At 52.5% G+C, this 10,127-nt stretch overlaps 1 protein-coding gene across 1 annotated transcript in view; it reads left to right on the top strand.

The window, feature by feature from the left end:
* The first annotated feature begins 2,785 nt into the window (after nucleotides 1–2,785).
* LOC132206675 (B-cell receptor CD22-like) overlaps nucleotides 2,786–10,127 on the top strand; it is a 90,189-nt gene continuing 82,847 nt past the window's right edge. Inside the window, exon 1 of the mRNA XM_059641273.1 lies at nucleotides 2,786–2,928. The gene's annotated coding sequence lies outside the window, so the exon portion shown is untranslated. The remainder of the gene's footprint in view (nucleotides 2,929–10,127) is intronic.

Below are 10,127 nucleotides of genomic sequence, written 5' to 3'. Positions count from 1 at the left end.
ATAAAAATTCTTTGTCCAAACTCACTGACTGTAAAGAACAAGTTAAATGCATTGTAATTTATATTTGTTTGAATAAACAATGTGTAACATATTGGTGATAGTGTTTGCGAGGGTGGGAATGAAATGAACTGAGTTGAACTGTCCAGAGACAACAATAAGAACATTGCAGAATGGAGGTGATTTCTGATAAGTAGGAACAAAGGCTCTCCTTTTCCCACAGAGTATTTTGAGAGAGATAAATGTGAATGGTGAATTTGTTGGTTGGGCTGAGACCCTTCATCAGAAAAGGGGATGGGGAGAGGATTCTGAAATAAATAGGGAGAGAGGGGGAGGCGGACTGAAGATGGTTAGAGGAGAAGCCAGGTGGAGAGGAGAGTATGGGTGGGGAGGTAGGGAGGGGATAGATTCTCCCTTTTCTGATGAAGGGTCTAGGCCTGAAACGTCAACTTTTGTGCTCCTAAGATGCTGCTGGGCCTGCTGTGTTCATCCAGCCCCACACTTTGTTTTTTGAGGAGGAGAGGTTTGCTAAGGGTGAGATCAGGCTGTTCTGGATGAAAATCCAGTTTTTCCAGTTACTGACACAGACCATCACAGGGACAGCAAGGTGTCGAGCTGGATGAACACAGCAGGCCCAGCAGCATCTTAGGAGCACAAAAGCTGACGTTTCGGGCCTAGACCCTTCAACAGAAATTTTCCCATTATCTCCATCACAGGGACGCTCACTTGGTGTCACCACAGTGCAGGCTGTAGCGATGATACCTATCAAAAACTCACAATGTCTCTCCCCTGAACAGTGTCAGAAAGCTTGGGTTTAAAGGCTATCTTTGTTCATTTCTAGGATGTGGGTGTTGCTGGCTGGGCCCAGCATTTACTACTCCATGATCACAGGAACTGTAGATGCTGGAGAATCGGAGACAACAAGGTGTAGATCTGGATGAACACAGTAGGCCTGGCAGCATCAGAGGAGCAGGAAAGCTGAAGTTTCAAAACGTCAGCCTTTATCACTCCGTCCCTCGTTGCCCCTCTTGAGAAGGTGGGGGTGAGCTTCCTCTTGAACCGCTGCAGCCCATGTGCTGTAGGGTTGACCCACAGTGTCCCTTAGGGAGGGAATTCCCGGATTCTGACCCAGCGACACTGAAGGAACGGCCAATATATTTCCCAAGTCAGGATGGGGAGTGGAGGGGAACCTGCAGAGGGTGGTGTTCCCATGTACCTGCTGCCCCTTGTCCTTCCCAATGGAAGTGGCCGTGGGTTTGGAAGGTGCTGCCTGGGGGGCCTTGGTGAGGTTCTGCAGAACATCTTGTAGATGGTACACACTGCTGCGGCTGAGCGTCGGTGGGGGGAGGGAGTGGGATGTTTGTGGATGTGGAGCCGATTGAGCGGGGGCTGCTCTGTCCTGGATGGTGTCGATCTTCTTCAGTGTTTTTGAAGCTGCCCCCATCCAGGGGCAAGTGGAGAGTATTCCATCCCCCTCCTGACTTATGCCTTGTCAATGGTGGGACAGGCTTTGGAGGGAGTCAGGAGGGGAGATCCTCACTGCAGGATTCCCAGACGCTGACCTGCCCTTTAGTTGCTGTGTTTAGATTAGATTCCCTACAGTGTGGAAACAGGCCCTTCAGCCCAACAAGTCCACACCTCCCCTTGAAGCATCCCATCCAGACCCATCCCTCTATAACCCACACACCCCTGAGCACTATGGGCAATTTAGCATGGCCAATCCACCTAGCCTGCACATCCTTGGACTGTGGGAGGAAACTGGAGCACCCGGAGGGAACACACGCAGACACTTGGAGAACATGCAAACTCAACACAGACAGTCGCCCGAGGACTGGAATCGAACCTGGGTCCCTGGTGCTGTGAGGCTGCAGTGCTAACCGCTGAGCCACCGTGCCGCGGTGAGTCCAGTTGAACTTCTGGTCAATGGTAACTCCCAGGAAGCCCATGTGCCCCAATGCCCTTAGCGAGGGAACAAACAGCAATAGAGCACAGGAACAGGCCCTTCAGCCCTCCAAGACTCTACCAACACATTTTGCCCTCCCAAATTAAAACTGTTTCCACATACATGATCCATATCCCTCCATTTCTTTCCTATTTATGTATTTATCCAGGTGCTTCTTGAAGGCTGCTTTTGTGCCTACATCTACCACCACCTCTAGCAGTGTGTTTCAGGCACTCACCACTCTTTGTGTGAAAAACCTGCCCCACACATCTCTTTTAAACACCCCCTTGCACCCTAAACCTGTCTCCCCTATCTAATTAACCCTCCGCCCCGGGGGAAAAGCCAACGCTCTATCCCTTCACAGATTTGTGAACTTCTATCAGGTTGCCCCTCAACCTCCTGCTTTCCAGTGAAAACAAAACCAGTCTAGCCAACTTTTCTCCTCAGCTAAAATCCGCGCCCCCCGCCCCATACCTGGCAACATCCTGGTTAACCTTTCCCGTGCCCTGTCCAAAGCAGGTTCATCTACTGTACATGGTAAGAGAGTTTACAGGATTTTGACCCAGCGACAGTGAAGGAAGGGCTGCCCTCTGAAATGACCCAGGCGAGATGGATAGCTCAAGGGACAAAGTTCAGATGACAAGAGTTGGCCATGGAAGGAGGAAGGAGAGAGGTGCAAATCTCTGGAGGGACTGTCCCAGAGGATAGTGAGCTGGACCGTCAAACAATCATTGTATTCATTTATGACCTGCCCCCTGGCACAGAGAGAAAACCACAGATTCAAATTTGCCAGTAATACAATGCTGATGTTTTACTTTTTCGGAACAGTGTTATTGGGACGTCTGACACAGCTGAAGAACATTAATCATTTCGGTCCAAAGTTGCTGCATTTCCCGCTTGGGGAATATGTCTGACAATGGGAAGAGGAGGAGAGTCACTAAATTGCTAAAAAAAAGCATAAGCTGAACCAGAGAGCCAAAGGGACCCAGGTATGTAGGTCATTAAAACATTAACGAGCAGCTCAGGAAACTATCAGAAATCTCAAGTGGATCGCTGGATCTTTTTCTGAGGTACAGTGGGGTGCTTTCCACAGATTCCTGAAGAAGGCAGGGCAGCTCATTAGGAGTAGTTAAGAAGGCTAAGAGATGTGTGTTTACCTGTTTTTAAGAGCAGGGAAGCAATGTTAGAGCTGTACGGGGCTTTGGTGAGATCACAGCTGGAGTACTGTGTGCAGTTCTGTTCCCCATGCTTTAGGAAAGATGTAATTACACTGGAGGGGGTGCAGAGCAAGATTCACCAGGACGTTGCCTGGGGTGGAGCATTTCAATGCGGAGGAAAGTCTCAGGTTGAGAGGGGGACCTGATAGAGGTTTGTAAGACTATGAGGGTCATGAATAGGGTGAGTAAGCATCTGCTCCCTGTAGTCAATGGGTGAATAACAAGGGGGCAAACTTTTAAGTTGGAGGTCTGTAGGTTCCGAGGGGGATTTGAGGAACAACCTTTTCAAGCAGAGGGTGGTGGGGGTCTGGAATGTACTGTATGGGAGGGTAGTTGAGGTGGGAACCCTCACAATCCTTAAAAAGTGCTCGGATAAGCAGTTGGGAATGTCATAACATTTATAGGCTATGGGTCTTGAATGTGAGAAAGTGGAACTGCGTAAGTTGTAGAATATTTTTGAGTGTTAATTCAATAGACCGTCGGACATCTTTTGCCCCTTAGGATTCCTATAAGCAGATTTACTGAGTCCAATTCTGTTCACCCTGCTCTGCAGGAAGGGTGTTATGAAACCTAACAGGGGGCAGAAAAGATTTACAAAAATGTTACCAACATTGGAGGGTTTGAGTTATTAAGGAGAGGCTGGGGCATTTCTTTTCCCTGGAGCGTCGGGGGCTGAGGGGTGACCTTATACAGGTTTAGGACCATGGATGAGGTGACTAGCCAAGGACTTTTTGCCCCAAAACTAGAGGGGCATAGGTTTAAGGTGAGAGGGGAAAGATTTAAAAGGGACTCGAGGGGCAACTTTTTCACACAGAGGGTGGTGCGTGTATGGAACGAGCTGCCGGAGGAGGTGGTGGGGGCTGGTACAATGATTCATGTGCAGATGCCTTGTAAATGTTGTTAGTATATGAGTAGGTTATGAGGAAGAAAGGTTGAGATATGGGCCAAAAGCTTGGTAAATGGGACTAGATTAATTTAGGAAACTTGGTGAGCATTGGCATGTTTCTGTGCTGTATAACTCTATGACCCCAGTGATACAAAGCCCTGGTTAGATAATAAGTTTCTGGGAACAGTTCTGGGAATGCCATCTTTAGGCAAGGTATCACGGTCGTGGAGGGAGAAACCAGAATTTTCCAAGAACTGCGAGGGTTAAATTGTGGGACTGATCCCACACACTCAAATTTATTTGGCATCAGGGTCATTTGACTGAAGGTTTCAAAATATTCCTGTGAACGCCCAGGGACCAGTGGAGAGAAATGATGTGGGGAGGTGTGGAAGAGACTCAATACTGGTGCCAGATTTCCCGGGAATCGAACTTGGATACACATCCTCATGAAGGCTGGAAGAACTTTGTGAATGTCCCCCGCGATCAACATTGTTTGGGGGGGGGGAGCAGTGGGGTCAATGGTTAATTCCTAAAAGGGAGATTTCAGTGGATCCGGTTTGTTTATGGCTGTAAGGTAAGGGGGCAGGTCAGGATCAATCTCTATGAGTGACAGAACAAGAGACGGGACTAAATGACCTCCTCCCACAGAGAGGGAGGGGAGATGGGTCCAGTCAAGCATTGGAAAACAGGAGTAGGAGTAGGGTATTCTCATCGCCCCAGCCAATTCTTCCAAACTGCAGTAAACATCATCTGGTCTCTCTTCATCGGTCAGTCCTGCACTGCCTCCATCGTCAGAACTTCCTTCCTCAGATAAGGGGACCCTAAACTGCGTGCACACAATACTCCAGGAGGGTGGTCTCACCCTGTCCAATGAGAGCTAGTTTCATGATGACCAGGCCTGTCTCTCTTTACACATCCATCCTTCTAACCCAGGACTCGATAGCCCAGCGAGGAAATCCTATTTATTCAGGGCTGGAGACGCTCGATGGGAAATTTCTCTCCTGGGATGAAGAGATTTTTTGTTTCACAGGGATAATTTATCATTGTGCGTGCTCTACAATGACCAACACAGTAAACGGACATGGTGAGAAGGTTCAGAGATAATGGGAACTGCAGATGCTGGAGAATCCGAGATAATAAAGTGTCAGGAGAGATGCTGCTTGGCCTGCTGTGTTCATCCAGCGTCACACTTTATTACGGTGAAAAGGTTCAACCATCGTCATAAACCAGAGCCGTTTGAGTACTTTGAGAATGAAAGGTCAAGGTTGAAACAGTGTCCATCTTTGCTCCTTCGCTTCCACAATGAGGCCTGAGCCAGCTGACCAATCACGCCCACGCTAGACCCACTGGTGTCGGAGATAGCGCTCTTCAGGCACCACCTCTGCGTCGCTAGGCCCACCGTGCTGGGCCCACACTCACCAAGCAACCAGGAATCCCAGGCTCCGGGCCTACCATAACCAGGAAGCCCAGGCTCTGGGTCCACCACAGCCAGGAGTCCCAGGCTCCTGGCCTACCACAATCAGGAGTTCCAGGTTCCGAGTTTACTACAACCAGGAGCCCAGGCTCTGGGCCCAACACAACCAGGAAGCCCCGACTCCAGGCCCACATCAACCAGGAGTTCCAGACTCTGCGCCTACCACAATCAGGAGTTCCAAGTTCCGAGTCTGCCACAACCAAGAAGCCCAGGCTCTGGGCCCATCACACCTAGGAACCCCAGGCTCTGGGCCTACTACAGCCAGGAGTCCCATGCTCCAGGCCCACCAGAACCAGGAATCCCAAGCTCCAGGCCCACGACAACCAGGAAGCCCAGACTCCAGGCCCACATCAACCAGGAGTTCCAGACTCCGGGCCTATCACAGCCAAGAGTCCCCAGCTCCAGCGCGAGGCCAGGACACTTCGCCAAGAGTCCTTCTGCAGCCGGTCCCCTCTGCCGTGTCACCCCGTTCCACCGCCATCTTGAAATTCCATCCGGAGTCTGAGTTTTGCTGGCAGAGGAAATCAGACACAGACCTGAGCGGGAGGGCTAGGGAAGAGTTTCGACAGGCCAAGCGGTAACCAGTCAGGCAGACAGCGTGGGTAACCACATGGAAACTCATTTTGACTGCCCGGGTGACAAATATTTACAGTGATCAGCCCCGTGGAAAATGTGAGTCACACGATTGTGGTTAGCTTCTCAATCTGGCTCGTCAAATCTCGCTCAGGCATCGATGAAAGCAACAGTCCCCGACAGACAGGAGAAAATATTTGAATCTGATATACCTCCACCCCAATCCCCGCCCCCTACTTCCTCTTCGCCTAGGCCCGCTCGCCCATAGCCAGGGTTAGCTCACAGCCTCCTGACTGACCTCGAAGACCTCCACCAGTCAACAGGGATGCCAGGTAGCCTTGAGGCGTCGCGGTGGTAGCCTTGTCGCTCCGATTCACGAGTAGGTGCCAGGAGGAGGTGGGTGGCGATCACAATGCGCAAGGACTTCATGAAGGAGACGACGGGGAAGCGGTGAGGAGGGCGTAGGCAGGAGGGTCGGTCTCTCCGCACACCACCACACCCCCTTCCCGGCAATCGAAAGGATTCAGAGGGGGGAGGGAGGGGGTGAGATAGGAGGGAGGGAGAAGAGGAGTAATTTTGTTTTTGGTCAGCACAGCGAGTTGCTGCTGTTGTAGTAATCTGGGATGGCGAGTTCGAACTGCCTCTTCGGAAAACAGGTTGGATTCGGGGAAATTGGGGGAAAGGGGTTGAAATGGTGCAGATGTTTGGTGGGGGTACGAAGGATAGGAGAGAGACAGGGAAGCGATTGGAGGGAAGGGGAGTGAAGTAGAGAGCATGACAATAGGTACAAAAAGTCGAACGCACACCTCATGAGCGGGACATGCATTTTATGGCCCTTCAGCTCTCAGCGTTCCAAAAACTAATGTTTATTAACCGAGTTCTCGAACCCAGCCGTTCAGCGAAATCATGAAAGCTCTGGAGCAGACAGGTGGTGAACTCGATGCTCCAGGTCCAGGGGTACGGATATTACCACTTCGTTCAACATCTTCCCTCACCCAGCCATTGTATTTCACCATCAGTCTCTCTCCCTCCGTCTCTCGTTTATCAACTCTCACAGAACCTGCATTTTCCACTGAGTCAGGGACACAGTCTCAGAGGGTCAGTGCTGAGGGAGCGGGCACTGTCGGAGGGTCAGTGCTGAGGGAGCGGGCACTGTCGGAGGGTCAGGGCTGAGGGAGCGGGCACTGTCGGAGGGTCAGTGCTGAGGGAGTGGGCGCTGTTGGAGGGTCAGGGCTGAGGGAGTGGGCACTGTTGGAGGGTCAGTGCTGAGAGAGCGGGCACTGTCGGAGGATCAGTGCTGAGGGAGTGGGCACTGTTGGAGGGTCAGCGCTGAGGGACCGGTGCACTATCGGAGGGTCAGCGCTGAGGGATTGGGCACTGTTGGAGGGTCAGTGCTGAGGGAGCAGACAGTGTCGGAGGGTCAGTGCTGAGGGAGCAGACACTGTCGGAGGGTCAGTGCTGTGGGAGTGGGCACTGTCGGAGGGTCAGCGCTGAGGGAACACCGCACTGTCGGAGGGTCAGTGCTGAGGGAGTGGGCACTGTCAGAGGGTCAGTGCTGTGGGAGCACCGCACTGTCGGAGGGTCAGTGCTGAGGGAGTGGGCACTGTCGGAGGGTCAGTGCTGAGGGAGCACCGCACTGTCTGAGGGTCAGTGCTGAGGGAGTGGGCACTGTCGGAGGGTCAGTGCTGAGGGAGTGGGCACTGTCGGATGGTCAGTGCTGGCGGAGTGGGCACTGTTGGAGGGTCAGCGCTGAGGGAACACCACACTGTCGGAGGGTCAGTGCTGAGGGAGTGGGCACTGTTGGAGGGTCTGTGCTGAGGGAGCACCGCACTGTCGGAGGGTCAGTGCTGAGGGAGTGGGCACTGTCGGAGGGTCAGTGCTGAGGGAGCACCGCACTGTCGGAGGGTCAGTGCTGAGGGAGTGGGCACTGTCTGAGGGTCAGTGCTGAGGGAGTGGGCACTGTCGGATGGTCAGTGCTGGCGGAGTGGGCACTGTCGGAGGATCAGTGCTGAGGGAGTGGGCACTGTCGGAGGGTCAGTGTTGAGGGAGCGGGGACTGTCGGAGGATCAGTGCTGAGGGAGTGGGCACTATCGGAGGGTCAATGCTGAGGGAGTGCCGCACTGTCGGAGGGTCAGTGCTGAGGGAGTGGGCACTATCGGAGGGTCAGTGCTGAGGGAGTGGGCACTGTCGGAGGGTCAGTGCTGAGGGAGTGGGCCCTGTTGAAGGGTCAGTGCTGAGGGAGTGGGCACTATCGGAGGGTCAGTGCTGAGGGAGTAGGCACTGTCGGAGGGTCAGTGTTGAGGGAGCGGGGACTGTCGGAGGATCAGTGCTGAGGGAGTGGGCACTATCGGACGGTCAGTGCTGAGGGAGTGGGCACTATCGGAGGGTCAGTGCTGAGGGAGTAGGCACTGTCGGAGGGTCAGTGCTGAGGGAGTGGGCACTGTCGGAGGGTCAGTGCTGAGGGAGTGGGCACTGTCAGAGGGCCAGTGCTGAGGGAGTGGGAACTGTCAGAGGGTCAGTGCTGAGGGAGTGGGATCTGTCAGAGGGTCAGTGCTGAGGGAGCGGGCACTGTCGGAGGGTCAGTGCTGAGGGAGTGGGCACTGTCGGAGGGTCAGTGCTGAGGGAGTGGGCACTGTCGGAGGGTCAGTGCTGAGGGAGCGGGGACTGTCGGAGGATCAGTGCTGAGGGAGTGCCGCACTGTCGGAGGGTCCGCACTGTCCCAGGTTGAGGATAATACTGTGAGTGTGGTTTCTTGTGCAGTTCCCAGCTGCTGTACTCGCTGTGATATTTTGCAACCCCGTGTTTGAGAGAATGAGGTGACTTTTCTTTGTTTGTGTTACATCTGTGTTTGATCTTGTGGTGCTGAGCCCCTTCACTATGACATCCTGTCGATCTCGGTTGCGCTGTGGCTGTCAGTAACCAGGGTTATCGCTCTGCTGATGTGTGGTTTGTCACTGCCTTGCTATTTTTGGGGACCGTGACAGTGTTCAGTTCCTGTTTTTTTAATCTTGGCTTGGCTTTTTCATTCTAACGTTGCACTGTTTAAGTATCTCCCTGAACTCTGGGATGTCTCACTCCCATTGGACAGGTTCAGACCACCCCTTGGAGTATTGGGTGTGCAGTTTGGGGGGCTCCTTATCTGAGGATGGATGTTGTGTCCATGGAGGGAGACCAGTTTCCCAGACTGGTTATTGTCATGGCAGGACTGAAGGATGAGGAGCGACCAGATCGATTCTGATTTACTTCTCCTGTGTTTCGAAAAATGCAGAGGGCTTAGTTTCACAGAACCCAATAACGTTCTGACAGGACCAGACAGAGTCAACGCAGGAATGATGTTCTCAATGACAGAAGGGAGACCAATCTCAGGATACGGGATAAAACCTTTTGGGACTGAGATGAGGAGAAACGCCTTCACCCAGAGAGTGGGGAGCCTTCTGGAATTCTCATCCACAGAACGCGATCAGGGCCATGGAAGGTTTTCAAGAAGGAGTTGGACATCGTTCTTTGGGGTGAAGGGGTCACAGGGAGAGAGAGGGGTCAGGCAACTGAGGTAGATAATCAGCCATGATCATTATCGAGTGGTAGCGCAGCCTGGAAGGGCCGAGTGGCCTCACCCTACTGTCTCCACGGCTCTAGGAGCTGGTGCAGGCCATTCAGCCCCTCTTGCCCATTCCTGCTTTATTCAGATCACTCCATGCCCATCTACCTCTCCAATAACATTTGACACCATCCTTGCCTTGTTTGTCAACAGTCTATCTACTTCCACTGTAAATATTTAAATAGTTGAACATATCCGATCTCCCATCGCTGTTGTAAGAATTATGTCCCACAGATATGGTCAGTAAGTTTGCAGATGGCATGTGTAGTGGATAGCGAAGAATGTTACCTCAGAGTACAGCAGGATCTTGATCAGATGGGCCAATGGTACGAGGAGTGTCAGATGGGGTTTAATGAGATAAATGTGAGGCGCTGCATTTTGGAAAGGCACATCGGGGCAGGACTTATACACTTCATGGTAAGGTCCTGGGGAGTGTTACT

This window comes from Stegostoma tigrinum, chromosome 41 (assembly GCF_030684315.1).
Source record: "Stegostoma tigrinum isolate sSteTig4 chromosome 41, sSteTig4.hap1, whole genome shotgun sequence".
In the NCBI taxonomy this organism is placed as follows: domain Eukaryota; kingdom Metazoa; phylum Chordata; class Chondrichthyes; order Orectolobiformes; family Stegostomatidae; genus Stegostoma; species Stegostoma tigrinum.
Note: the sequence above shows the minus strand (reverse complement) of the source record. Positions and strands in the feature narration are given on the sequence as shown.